The following is a 13,774-nucleotide window of genomic DNA, read 5'->3' as shown; positions in this document are numbered from 1 at the left end:
GTGTGTGTGTGTGAGTGTGTGTGTGTGTTGGGCTGTGTGTGTGTGTGCGTGTGTTGGGCTCTGTGTGTGTATGTGTGTGTTGGGCTCTGTGTGTGTGTGTGTGTGTGTGTGTGTTGGGCTCCCTGTGTTTGTTGGGCTCTGTGTGGCTCTGTCTGTGTGTGTGTGGCTCTGTCTGTGTGTGTGTGGGAGACCCTGTGTGTGGCTCTGTCTGTGTGTGTGTGTGTGGCTCTGTCTGTGTGTGTGGCTCTGTCTGTGTGTGTGTGTGTGGCTCTGTTTGTGCGTGTGTGTGGCTCTGTCTATGTGTGTGGCTCTGTTTATGTGTGTGGCTGTGTCTGTGTGGCTCTGTCTGTGTGGCTCTGTCTGTGTGGCTCTGTCTGTGTGTGTCTCTCTGTCTGTGTGTGTGTGTGTGGCTCTCTATCTGTGTGTGTGTGGCTCTGTGTCTGTGTGTGTGGCTCTGTGTCTGTGTGTGTGGCTCTGTCTGTGTGTGTGGCTCTGTCTGTGTGTGTGTGGATCTGTCCGTGGGTGTGTGGCTCTGTCTGTGTGGTTCTGTCTGTGTGGCTCTGTCTGTGTGGCTCTGTCTGTGTGGCTGTGTGTGTGTGTGGCTGTGTGTGTGTGTGTGTGTGTGTGTGGCTCTGTGTGTGTGTGTGTGGCTCTGTGTGTGTGTGGCTCTGTCTCTGTGTGTGTGGCTCTGTCTGTGTGTGTGGCTCTGTCTGTGTGTGTGTGGCTCTGTCTGTGTGTGTGTGGCTCTGTGTGTGTGTGGGGGGCTCTGTCTGTGTGTGTGTGGCTCTGTCTGTGTGTGTGTGGCTCTGTGTGTGGGTGTGTGTGGGTCTGTGGGTTGTGTGTGCGTGTGGCTCTGTGTGTGGCTCTTTGTGTGTGGGTGCAAATGCAATAGGTCTCGCATTTGCGAGAGATTAAGCTATTGGTATTGTAAATGACAATGCCATTTATTTATATGTTTCTTTTTTTTAAAATAATGTCATGAGCAATGCCAATAGCTCTAACTTTAACAAAGACAAGACCATTGCATTGTAAATGCTTGTTTAGGTCTGCCCAGGCCTCGTCTACTTCACACCAGTGGCTCTTTGTGTGTGTTGGGCTCTGTCTGTGTGGCTCTGTGTGCCTCTGTGTGTGTGTGGCTCTCTGTGTGTGTGGCTCTCTGTGTGTGTGTGTGTGGCTCTGTGTGTGTGTGTGTGTGTGGCTCTGTGTGTGTGTGTGTGAGTGTGTGTGTGTGTTGGGCTGTGTGTGTGTGTGCGTGTGTTGGGCTCTGTGTGTGTATGTGTGTGTTGGGCTCTGTGTGTGTGTGTGTGTGTGTGTGTGTTGGGCTCCCTGTGTTTGTTGGGCTCTGTGTGGCTCTGTCTGTGTGTGTGTGGCTCTGTCTGTGTGTGTGTGGGAGACCCTGTGTGTGGCTCTGTCTGTGTGTGTGTGTGTGGCTCTGTCTGTGTGTGTGGCTCTGTCTGTGTGTGTGTGTGTGGCTCTGTTTGTGCGTGTGTGTGGCTCTGTCTATGTGTGTGGCTCTGTTTATGTGTGTGGCTGTGTCTGTGTGGCTCTGTCTGTGTGGCTCTGTCTGTGTGTGTCTCTCTGTCTGTGTGTGTGTGTGTGGCTCTCTATCTGTGTGTGTGTGGCTCTGTGTCTGTGTGTGTGGCTCTGTGTCTGTGTGTGTGGCTCTGTCTGTGTGTGTGGCTCTGTCTGTGTGTGTGTGGCTCTGTGTGTGTGTGTGGCTCTGTCTGTGTGGTTCTGTCTGTGTGGCTCTGTCTGTGTGGCTGTGTGTGTGTGTGGCTGTGTGTGTGTGTGTGTGTGTGTGTGTGTGTGTGTGTGGCTCTGTGTGTGTGTGTGTGGCTCTGTGTGTGTGTGGCTCTGTCTCTGTGTGTGTGGCTCTGTCTGTGTGTGTGGCTCTGTCTGTGTGTGTGTGGCTCTGTCTGTGTGTGTGTGGCTCTGTGTGTGTGTGGGGGGCTCTGTCTGTGTGTGTGTGGCTCTGTCTGTGTGTGTGTGGCTCTGTGTGTGGGTGTGTGTGGGTCTGTGGGTTGTGTGTGCGTGTGGCTCTGTGTGTGGCTCTTTGTGTGTGGGTGCAAATGCAATAGGTCTCGCATTTGCGAGAGATTAAGCTATTGGTATTGTAAATGACAATGCCATTTATTTATATGTTTCTTTTTTTTAAAATAATGTCATGAGCAATGCCAATAGCTCTAACTTTAACAAAGACAAGACCATTGCATTGTAAATGCTTGTTTAGGTCTGCCCAGGCCTCGTCTACTTCACACCAGACAGCGCCGCTGTACGGTTTGCTAAAGACATCTTGGGTACATTCAGAAAGCTTCCCTGGGTATACATTCCACCCGTTGCTTACCATTGGTTTAGTGGTTTGTAACTCACACTTTCTGGCTTTCTATTTGCTTTATTTGTTTTGGGCTTGCCATGTTCAGTTTGTCCCTTCCTAGAAGCAAAGCATTTTCACACTACCCCTCCTTCTACTCTTCCAGGAGTACTCCTATCTGTTAACTGGTCTGTATATCTTGTTTTTATCTTGTCACATTTGCAGTGCATTTAAAGACAGAGGTCAAAGGGCATGCACTATTGTTGAGGGAGCTTGGTGTCTATTTACTTTTCTTTCTCTGACTCCAAAGTCAGCGGTTATATGTGACAATCTTGTTGGATACTGGGGTAGGAAAGGGTTTTCTTCTAAACACATTTAAATGAACTAGTTAAGTATTTCAGAATTTATTAGAATCGGCAAAGCACAAATGAAGCTAATTTTTGTCAATTGGGAAGTGTGTCACCAGGCAGGTCGCTCCCCTCACTGCCACGCAGACCCCCTGTGTGCCCTGAGACCGCTGCTGCTGCCGCTCGCATTGGTTGTGTCCCACTTTGTTCGCCTGCATTCCAATCTGCAGTATTAACCACTGTCTTTTTGTCTTCGTATTTTTCTGTGTCCCTGGCCATCTCCAGCACTGTTATCCTTCCCCCTTGTGCCCCCATTTTGCCCAGTGTCCCCTTTTGCATTCTGTGACCTGCACCCACTCCCTCCTCTGTATCTCCCGCCGCTGCGTCCCCTGCGGCCCCGCCCCCCCTGCTTCCCATTCGCCGCCCTGCTCCTGCCTCCCAGCTGCTCCTCCCTCCCTCAGCCCCGAATATGGAGGCCGCGCAGCGGTGTGCCAAAGGCACGCCTGAGTCAAGCCCGTCCGCGCCTGGACTGCGACCAGCGCCAGGACCCCTGGTCCCAGCGAACACCACGAAGCCCGCCTCTGCTACGACTCCAACACCCTCCACGCACTCAGTGCTGCCTGGCTGCCCCAAAGCGCACTAAAGGACCCTTCTCCTGCCGGAACTGCAGCTTCATCAGCATCCGACCCCCCAACCTGCCCACCGAAGAACCCAACTTCCTCAGATGCATCCTGCTCAACACCCGCTCCACCCGCAAACACGCCGTCGAACTCTGGGACCTACCCGACACCAACGCCCCAGACGTCGCCTTCCTGGCGGAGACCTGGCTGAACCCCTCCTCGGCACCCGACATCGCCAAAGGCATCCCGGAAGGCTATAACATCATCCGCAAGGACCGCACCAACGAAGTAGGAGGATGAATCGCCATTGTCCACAGGAACACTCTCAAAGTCTCAACCAACACCGACGACACCCTCAGCACCGCCGAACACCTGCACTTCCAGATCCACACCAACACCACCCTCAGAGGCACCCTCGTCTACATACCCCCCCGGACCCTGACCGCAGTAAAGCGACTCCCTCGCTGACTTCATCAGCACACACACCCTCACCTCCACTGACTACATCCTCCTCGGGGACCTGAACTTCCACCTTGAGAACAACAACGACTCCAACTCTTCCACCCTGATCGACAACCTCGCCAACTTAGGACTCAGACAACTTGTCACAACACCCACCCACTCCAGCGGTCACACGCTTGACCCCATCTTCTCCGCAAGCACTCACGTCTCCTTCAACCACACCACCGAACTCCACTGGACCAACCACCGCTGCATCCACTTCACCTTCCGGAAACCCACCACATCCAACAGATGCCTCGCACAACTGGAGCAAGGTCACCGAGGACCAGCTTACCACCGCCCTTGCCCAGAGCCCACCCGCAGAACTGACCGACCCCGACGCCGCAGTCCGCAGCCTCAGACAGTGGATCAACGACTGCGTCAACACCCTCACCCCGCTCAAGAAACCCCCCAACACTCACACCAGCAAGAGAGCCAGCTGGTTCACCGAAGACCTCCAGGCCTCCAAGCGAACCTGCCGAAAACTCAAAAAGAATTGGACCCGCGAACAAACACTGAAAAGCTACACAGCTCACAAGAACGCCACCCGCAGACACCACCACCTCATCAGATCTGCCAAAAGGACCTCCTTCAAAGACCGCCTAGACAACAACTCACACAACAGCAAAGAGCTCTTTAGCATCTTGAAGGAACTCTCCAACCCCAGCTCCAACACCAACGACATCCCACCGTCTCAAGACCTGTATGACTCGCTGGCCACCTTCTTCCATCGCAAGATCGCAGACATCCACGACAACTTCAACGCCGTCACCACCCCAGCAACCGCTGAGACCTCCGCTCCCACGACCACCACCCGCCCCAACCGCCTGCTGGCCTGGACCAACATCAACGACGACGACACCATAAAGATCATGAACACCGTCCACTCCGGATCCCCGGAAGACCCCTGCCCACACCACATCTTCAACAAAGCCAGCAGCACCATCGCACCCCACCTCCGGAAAACCATCAACATCTCCTTTGAGACAGCGACTTTCCCGGAAAGCTGGAAGCACGCAGAGATCAACGCCTTCCTCAAGAAACCCAAGGCGGACCCCAAGGACCTCAAGAACTTCCAACCCATCTCCCTGTTCCCGTTCCCGGCGAAGGTCATCAAAAAGACCGTCAACAAACAACTGACCAGCTTCCTTGAAGAAAACAACATCCTGGACCCGTCCCTGTCCGGGTTCCGCAGCAACCACAGCACCGAAACTGCCCTCATCGCTGCCACTGACGACATCAGGACCCTGCTTGACAATGGAGAAACTGCGACCCTCATCCTCCTGGACCTGTCAGTCGCCTTTGACACGGTCTGACACCGCACACTAAGAACACTCTTCCACGATGCCGGAATCCAAGAGAAGGCCTTGGACTGGACCACTTCCTTCCTCTCCGGCAGAACTCAGAGTGTCCGCCTCTCCCCCTTCCGCTCCGAAGCCACCTAGATCATCTGCGGCGTCCCCCAAGGCTCATCCCTCAGCCCAATGCTGTTCAACGTCTACATGGCACCGCACGCCCACGTAGCACAATGACACGACCTCAACATCATCTCCTACGCCGAAGACACCCAGCTGATCCTCTCCCTTACCAAAGATCCCCACACCGCCAAAACCAACCTCCACGAAGGAATGCAGGCCATCGCCGACTTGATGAGTAACAGCCGACTGAAGCTGAACTCGGACAAGACGGAGGTCCTCATCCTCGGACCCACTCCCTCGGCCTGGGACGACTCCTGGTGGCCGACTGCACTAGGAGCACCCCTACACCCACCGACCACGCACGCAGCCTAGGGGCCATCTCCGACTCCGCCCTCTCCATGACGAAGCAGGTCAACGCTGTCTCCTCCTCCTGCTTCAACACCCTCCGCATGCTTCGCAGGATCTTCAAGTGGATCCCCACTGAAATGAGAAGGACGGTCATCCAGGCCCTCGTCAGCAGTAGACTGGACTACGGCAACGCACTTTATGCAGGAGCCTCGGCCAAACTCCTGAAATGGCTTCAACGCATCCAGAACGCCTCCGCCTGCCTGATCCTCAACATCCCTCGCCGCAGCCACATCACACCCCACCTGAGAGACCTGCACTAGTTCCCCATCACCAAGAGGATAACCTTCAAGCTCCTCACACACGCATACAAGGCACTCCACAACACCGGACCAGCGTACCTCAAAGCAGACTCAGCCTCTACACCCCCACCCGCCAGCTCCGCTCCGCAGACCACACCCTCGCCACCGGCACCCACATCCGAAGAGTGACCGCCGGTGGAAGATCATTCTCCCACCTCGCCGCCAAGACATGGAACACCCTCCCCATCCACCTGCGGCAGACTGAAGACCTCCTAACCTTCAGGAGACTTCTCAAGACCTGGCTCTTCGAACAGTAGCAGCGCCCCCCCTCCAGTGCCTTGAGACCCTCACGGGTATGTAGTGTGCTTTATAAATACCATGATTGATTGATTGATTGTTCAAAACAAATACTTTAACATTATCAAAAATAAATCAATACACTACATGATGCCATTTCCACACATTATCGTTTATGCACTGTATACTTTTAGTAGTAAAACTATATGTCTGTGCAAATGTAATGGTCATTTCAATTGAAAATGTGTTGTCTGTTACGGCAGTGCACTACCACGCCATGCACACTCCACTCTATACCACTCCACTCTACTCTGCACCACTTCACTTTACACCATGTCATTACACTCTGCATCACTGCACTCTATTCCACTCTGCACCATTCCACTGTACACCACTCCACTCTACGCCACTCCACTCTATCCCTCTCTACTCTACTCTGCACCACTCTACCCCATGCCAATGCATTCTATGCCACTTTACTTTACACCACTGAACTCTCCGCCATCAGACAGATGGAAATATGCAGACCCCTTCTAGAGAAGCCCTCTGCCGATCCCAGCGACCTCAAAAATTACTGTCCGATCTCTCTGTTCCCCTACACAGCCAAAGTACTTGAGAAAGCCATCAACTAACAGCTCACAGACTACCTGGAACAAAACCACCTATTTGATGCTTCACAATCAGGATTATGGGCCAACCACAGCACTGAGGATGTATGACAGTACAACGCGTACCGTTTCAACGCGTGCCCTTACAACGCGTCTTTAACAACGCAAGTCGTTACAACGACTTGCGTTGTTGGGCGCGGATAGTGAATAGTATAATTTACTATTCTAACACCGGTCCCCGTGGATAGTAGGGAAGGTGCTGGAATAGTAAATATACTATTCTTTATCCTTTAGCGCCCTCCAGCGCAAGTCGTGGTTACGACTTGCGTTGCAAAGGACGCATCGTAAAAGCACTGCGGGGTAACTTCCGCGTTGAAAAGGATGTTCCCCCAGCACTGAGACCACACTGATCGCCTCCACAGATGACATCAGAATTCTCAACCTCTATGTGGTGTGTTCCCACCAGCTCCCACCACATCCTCATCGACAAACTCCACAACATTGGCATTCAGCAGCACGCCCTTAAGTAGATCACCTCATTCCCCTCAGGTTGCACACAGAGCATCCATCTACCTCTCTTCATGTCCGCTCCCAAAGACATGATATGCAGCATGCCCCAAGGATCATCCCTCAGCCCCACCCTGTTCAACATCTACATGAACCCCACACAAACATCGTCAGACCATACAAACTCAACCTTATCTCCTATGCCAACAACACCCAACTCATCTTCTCGCTCATCGAGGACCCCTCCAACACCAGAACCAACTTCCACAACGCCATGACCGACGTAGTCGACTGCAGGAGAGAGCTGCCTCAAAATCAACTCAGACAAAGCAGAAGTACTGATCTTTGGAAAAGACACCTCCACATGGGAACACAGCTGGTGGCCAGCAGAACTCAGACCAACACCCACACCAATAAACCATGCACTCAACCTCAGCATCATCCTTGACAGCCAACAAACCATGAAATGACAAGTGAGCACAGTCCTCTCCTCATGCTTCCACACCCTATGCATGCTCTGCAGATTCTTCAGATGCATCCCAATCAACACCAAAAAAAACATTACACAGGCCTTGTCACCAGCCACCTCGACTATAGCAAAACCCTCTACATCAGATTTCCCACCAACTTCCGCAAGAGACTTCAGACCATACAGAACACCACAGCCAGACTCATTCTAGACCTCCCCAAGTGGACCCACATCACCCCTCACCTCAGAGACCGCCAATGGATACCCATCCAGAAGAATTGCAAGTTCAAGATCCTCACGCATGCATACCAGCCTTTACACAACCAAGGACCATCCTAAATCAACCATCATATGACCTTCCACCTGCAGATAAGACGCCTGCACTCCACCTCACGCTCCCTCACACACAGACCCGGCTTCCATTGCAGCAGTGGCCGCTCCTTGTCCTACATCGCCACCAAGACCTGGAACCACCTCCCCCTTCAACTCATAACAGCACCCTCCCAGGTAGGTTACAGAAAGCATCTCAAAACCTAACTCTTCGATGCAGACGCGGCAACCTCAGTGCCCAGATACCCCCAGGGGTGATATTTTTGTGCCATATGAATATTGATTGATTGATTGTTTGAGTGATTGATTGATTACACACCATTACTCTACGCCACACTACTCTATGCCACTGCACTTTACCATGCACCACTCCACTCTGCGTCACTTTACTCTGAAACACTCTATGCCATTGTACTCTATGGCACTGCACTCTATAGCAATGCACTCTACACCACTGCACTCTATGACACTCTTATCTGCAACACTGCACTCTACACCACTGAATTCTATGCCACTGTACTCTGCACCACTGCATTCTATCCTAATGCACTCTATGGCACGGCACTCTACCCCACTCTATTCTCTGCATCATTCCACTCTGCGCCACTGCATTCTATGCCTCTGCACACTATGCACCACTCTATGCCACTCTGCTGTCTACCACTTTACACCACTGCACTCTATGCCACTCCACTCTTCTCTGCACAACTGCATTCTATGCCACTGTACTTTACACCCCTGCACTGTATGCCCCTGCACTCTACTATGCAACACTCTAATCTGTCACTGCATTCAACAACACTGCATTGTACGCCACTGAATTCTATGCCGCTGCACTCTATGCCACTCTACTCTGCATCACTCCACTCTGTGCCACTGCACTCTGCAGTACTCCGCTCTATGTCACTGCATTCTGTTCCACTGCACACTATGGCACTATACTCTACTCTGCACCACTTTATGCTACTCTGCTCTCCACCACTCTATGCCACTGCACTCTATGCCACGCTACTCTTCCTTGCACCACTGCATTCTACATGACTGTACTTTTCGCCACTGCAATGTATGCCACTGCACTCCACCATGCAACACTTTAATCTCCGCCACTGCCTTCGACAATACTGCATTGTACGCTGCTGAATTCTATGCTGCTGCACTCTACACCACTGCACTCTATGTCACTATACTCTGCAACACTTCACGCCAGTGCACTCTACACCAGTTCTACTCTATGCCACTCCACTGAATGCCACTCTGCGTGAGTTCATTCCGTTTTCTGGTGGATTCTTTCTCACCTCTTTCATATCTATAATAACAGGGCAAAGTTACCCATGATATTTATCCTATTTTCCTATTTATTTTGGATCTGGAATCATTGGTTACAGTCATACGTCTTAGGTAATCCAGAGTGTGCACGCACAGGAGCTGGGAAATCTAAATTGCCCCCCTATGCAGACAAGATCTTGCTTGGTCATGAAGAAATTAGAACTGGAACCATGTGGGATTGTTTAGATCCAACTTTTCATACACAGAAAGAACTGCGATGGGAAAAAAGAAACACGTATTCTTCATAAATGTATTGTCCGAACACAAATCGACCAACACGTTTCACTATAAAAACTGCTTCATCAGGGCCTAATTAACAGTTCCAGTAGCCTAGTAAGTCACTCAATTTCATTACAAGAATGGAGGCTACATTATGCATTATTCCTTTAATGCAGTCCAAGCAGCCGCATACATCACAATATTAAAAGGTTCCAGAATAGAACAATAGCAACACATGACAGACATGAGCCATCAGCAATCTGCCTCTTTTAAATGCGGCTCCAAGCAGATAAGTTCATTTTCCTTCATTACATTAATAATTTTTATCTCTATTTTGAAGTTCCCTAGTGTGTGGCTTAACCCCACCCCCCTTCCTACTGCCTGTATACCGATCTCCAATTTACGGAGATCTCCCTACACCCCCTTCCCTAGTCCCATCCTTGCATGACTGACCAGATTAACCCGACTTTTCTTTCAGCTTATGTACTATTTCTAATGTTTGAATATATTTAAAGATTTTTAGATGTTTAATCGAACCTTAATATTTTGTTTTTTGTGTAAATGATTATTCTTCAATTTCATCCTTGTTCTACTTCCTCATGCCATAATGAGCTTACCTAATGTCTTTGTTTAACTCCTATTTTTACCTCTTTCCACCGATGCAGGCTGCACACTCCAACGCGGCTCTGCATCGCTACCTTTCATTATTTAGGATTTCATCAGCAAGTTGTTATTGTTTTACAACCTTATTCATAAAAAAGTGGTTTTAGCAGGAATCCTCATTTAAATGGCCTTTTCAACATGCTATAACAAAATTAATTATAATAGGAGAGGAATTATTCTCTTGACATTCCTTCATCTATAAACCTTGTCACTATTATTAAGGGAAATCCTCCCTAATTATCTTTCATTAAAGGGCTTTACCACTTTTTACAAGTTAACATTCCCTATATACCATGCCTGACTCTGACTCAGACAAGGCTTCTGCCCCTACTCCTAACTTAGACAACAAAGCCCTGCAAAAAATCCTTAATAAGGAATTGAGGTCCTGCATGTTTGAGACCTTAAGTCAGATCATGTCCTCTAAGAGGTCACTCCCTGATGAGGACAAAATCTCAGAAATTCCAAACCTCTACTCTGACAAGATCAATGAATTAAGGGGTAAAGGACTAAAGAAAAGTAAAAACATTGATAAGAGCAATATAGGAGGTCCAAGCACCTCATCAATTCAGGGAGGTCTTAGCATCTCAACTTTTAATGGAGGTCCTCGCACCTCAAACTCCCAAGGTGTCCCTAGCGGCACAACTTATCTGGGTGTCCTTAGCGGCACAACTTATCTGGGTGTCCTTAGCGGCACAACTTATCTGGGTGTCCTTTGCGGCACAACTTTTCTGGGTGTCCTTAGCAGCACAAAATATCATAATGCTCTTTACAATATGGGAGATAACAAATCTAATGATATAGAAGTCTAAGACACACCTGATGAGTATGTCCTTAATCTTGATGAAGATGATCAAGAATTTTACAATCCATAAGAGGAAATCCCATCATCCTCTAAGGACATTATCCTTGACCCCTTAGGGGAAGAAATGTTTTCCCCATTAAATCTGAAACACCAAGAAGTTCTGAGTGGTTCCCTCAGGACCACGTCGCAAAATTCAAAAGAAAATGAGATCTTGTATTTTAGATACATTAATCTAAAACAATTTTTTTTTTAAAAAGGGCTAACTTGTTCTCAACTAAGCATGGGCGCAAAATCCGTTACGCTCGCGGATTTTGTGAATTTTCGGTAAATTCACGATCCGCGAACTCCCGCGAATTTACCGCGAATTCGCAAATCCGCGAGCGGCGGATTCCGGGGGCAAAAGTTCAAGCCTTGCTGGCCTGTTGTAACGATTTTACGATGGCGCCGGCAAGCTGCCAGCGCCATCCTAAAATAGTTACTAAGTTAGCTTCAACAGGAAGCTCTAATAGATCAAATAAAGCAGGTGCTCGAGCACCTGCTGTATTTTATCTATTAGAGCTTCCTGTTGAAGCTAATTTAGTAACTATTTTAGGATGGTGCTGGCAGCTTGCCGGCGCCATCGTAAAATAGTCACACCATGCCCTTTGGTGTGCTTTCTTTCATCTGTGATGCTGGATAGAGGCCTTTGCATCCTTGACTTTCACGAGCGCAATCCCTTTGCTCTTCCCGTGACCCACTATGATGGACAGCTCACCCAAGGGACCCCTGCGCCCTTCGGGGTGATTGCATAGTAACACACACATGGTCGCTGGAACTAGTACTAGTTGAAGCTCAAATGCAGTGACTCATTCATCAGCCCAAAAGCAATCGTGCGCGTCATCGAGGCTGCCCGGCGGTAACGGGAGTTGCTACAGATGGCTGAAGGATGCTGGCAGGCCGATTGAATTCTTGCAGCCAGGATAAAAGAGAAAGGAGGGCTTTATTTATTCACGAGGCGGGTATCCCGTTTCCCTTTGAATACCAGAAGTTCTAAAGAGGCGATGAAAGGATGACGGAAGGGTATGGCAAGCGAAATCCGGGAGGTGGAAGGCGCCGGCAATATATGGCACCGCAGCAGGCCGTGAGATGGGCAGGGTATCGCCTGTTGGTTGTTCTAATGTTAGCTGTTCTCGGTATCCCTCTATCTGTGATAGCCGGTGGTGTGTAAGTGCCTTCCGTGTCTGGCCAAGGATTGCAGTGGCAGGCAATGGTGCTATAAACCGTCAGGAGCGCAATCCCTTTGCAGTTCCTGTGACCAGGGGCTTCTGTCTCTTCACCTACTGCTCTGATCGGCCTCAGCCCTTTTACCCACACAAGAGGCATGTGCACTCACATGGAAGCCCCGCCCCAAATCCGCGGATCCACAAATCCGCAAAATCCGCGGATTTTGCGGATCCACGATCCGTGAATACGCAAATCCGCGAATCGTGGATCCGCAAAATCCACCCATGTTTATTCTCAACCCCCCAGTTATTAACCAGGGTAAAAAAGCAAACAAATGTAATTATTCTGAGCCTTATACTAAGAGCACCATGGGAGGTCATAACACCTCAAATGAGTTGGGAGATCGTAGCCCCTCATTCATGAAGGGACGTCCCCGCACCTCAAATTTGAAGGGTGTCCCTAGCGGCACAATTTACTTTGGTGTCCTAAGCGGCACAAATTATGATGGTGTCCCCCGCGTCATGTCTTACATGGGTGTCCCTAGTGGCACAAAAGACTGGTGTGCTCATTATATTACAGACTCTGATTCAGAAAATGAGGATGTCTTACCTGACCCTTCGGATGAATTTGTCCTTGATTTGGACAGTGATGAGGACCTTGATTTTAAAAAAGAACTTAATGATGACTCGCCATCCTCATCTAAAGATGTCTTCTCAACGTACTGGGACCTTTAGCCAGAATCCTAGATTCCGCAGAAGACAGCCACATCAATGGCACCCCTCTCAACACCAATCTCATCAGGGGATGGAGCCAGAGAGCCTTAATTCTGCTGGGTAATGCCAACACTAGCATTAATGCAGAAAGACAAAGAGTCATTTTGACTAAAATAAATCCAAAACTAACTGACATGGCGGATAAAGAACCCTCGCAAAAGCCAAAAGGTTTACTCTTTAAATCGTTTATGATAGATTGGACTCAAATACCTTTACAAACTTCTTTCCAAAGAGACTTTCCTTTCTCTCCAGAGCAACAAAAAATAATAGAGAAGCAGATCTCCTCTATGCTTCAGAAAGGAGACATAATAGAGGTCCCTTTGGAAACTTTAAGATTTATAAGTACACTCTTTCTTGTAAAAAAGAAAGACAAAGGTTGGAGACCGGTCATAAACTTAAGAGACCTAAACAAATATTTGGTTTACAGACACTTCAAGATGGAGGGCATCCATCTCTTGAGGGATTTACCTCTAGAGGGAGACTGGCTAGTCAAACTAGACCTAAAGCATCCTTACTTTACCATTCCTATGGCCGAATGCCACCAACCCTTTCTTCAATTTGTCTAGGAAAAATCACCTTTACCAATTTCAGGCTCTCCCCTTTGGACTCTCCTCTGCCGCCCCTTGGTGCTTCACCAAGGTCATAAGACCTGTTGCCTCATCTCTAAGAATAAGGGGCATTCGTTTAATCATTTACTTAGATGACATTCTTATAATGTCTAAGTAAATTATTA

Source organism: Lissotriton helveticus, chromosome 10 (genome assembly GCF_964261635.1).
Source record: "Lissotriton helveticus chromosome 10, aLisHel1.1, whole genome shotgun sequence".
NCBI classification, from domain to species: Eukaryota; Metazoa; Chordata; class Amphibia; order Caudata; family Salamandridae; genus Lissotriton; species Lissotriton helveticus.
The sequence above is the reverse complement of the archived record's forward strand: the minus strand, read 5'-3'. Positions refer to the sequence as shown.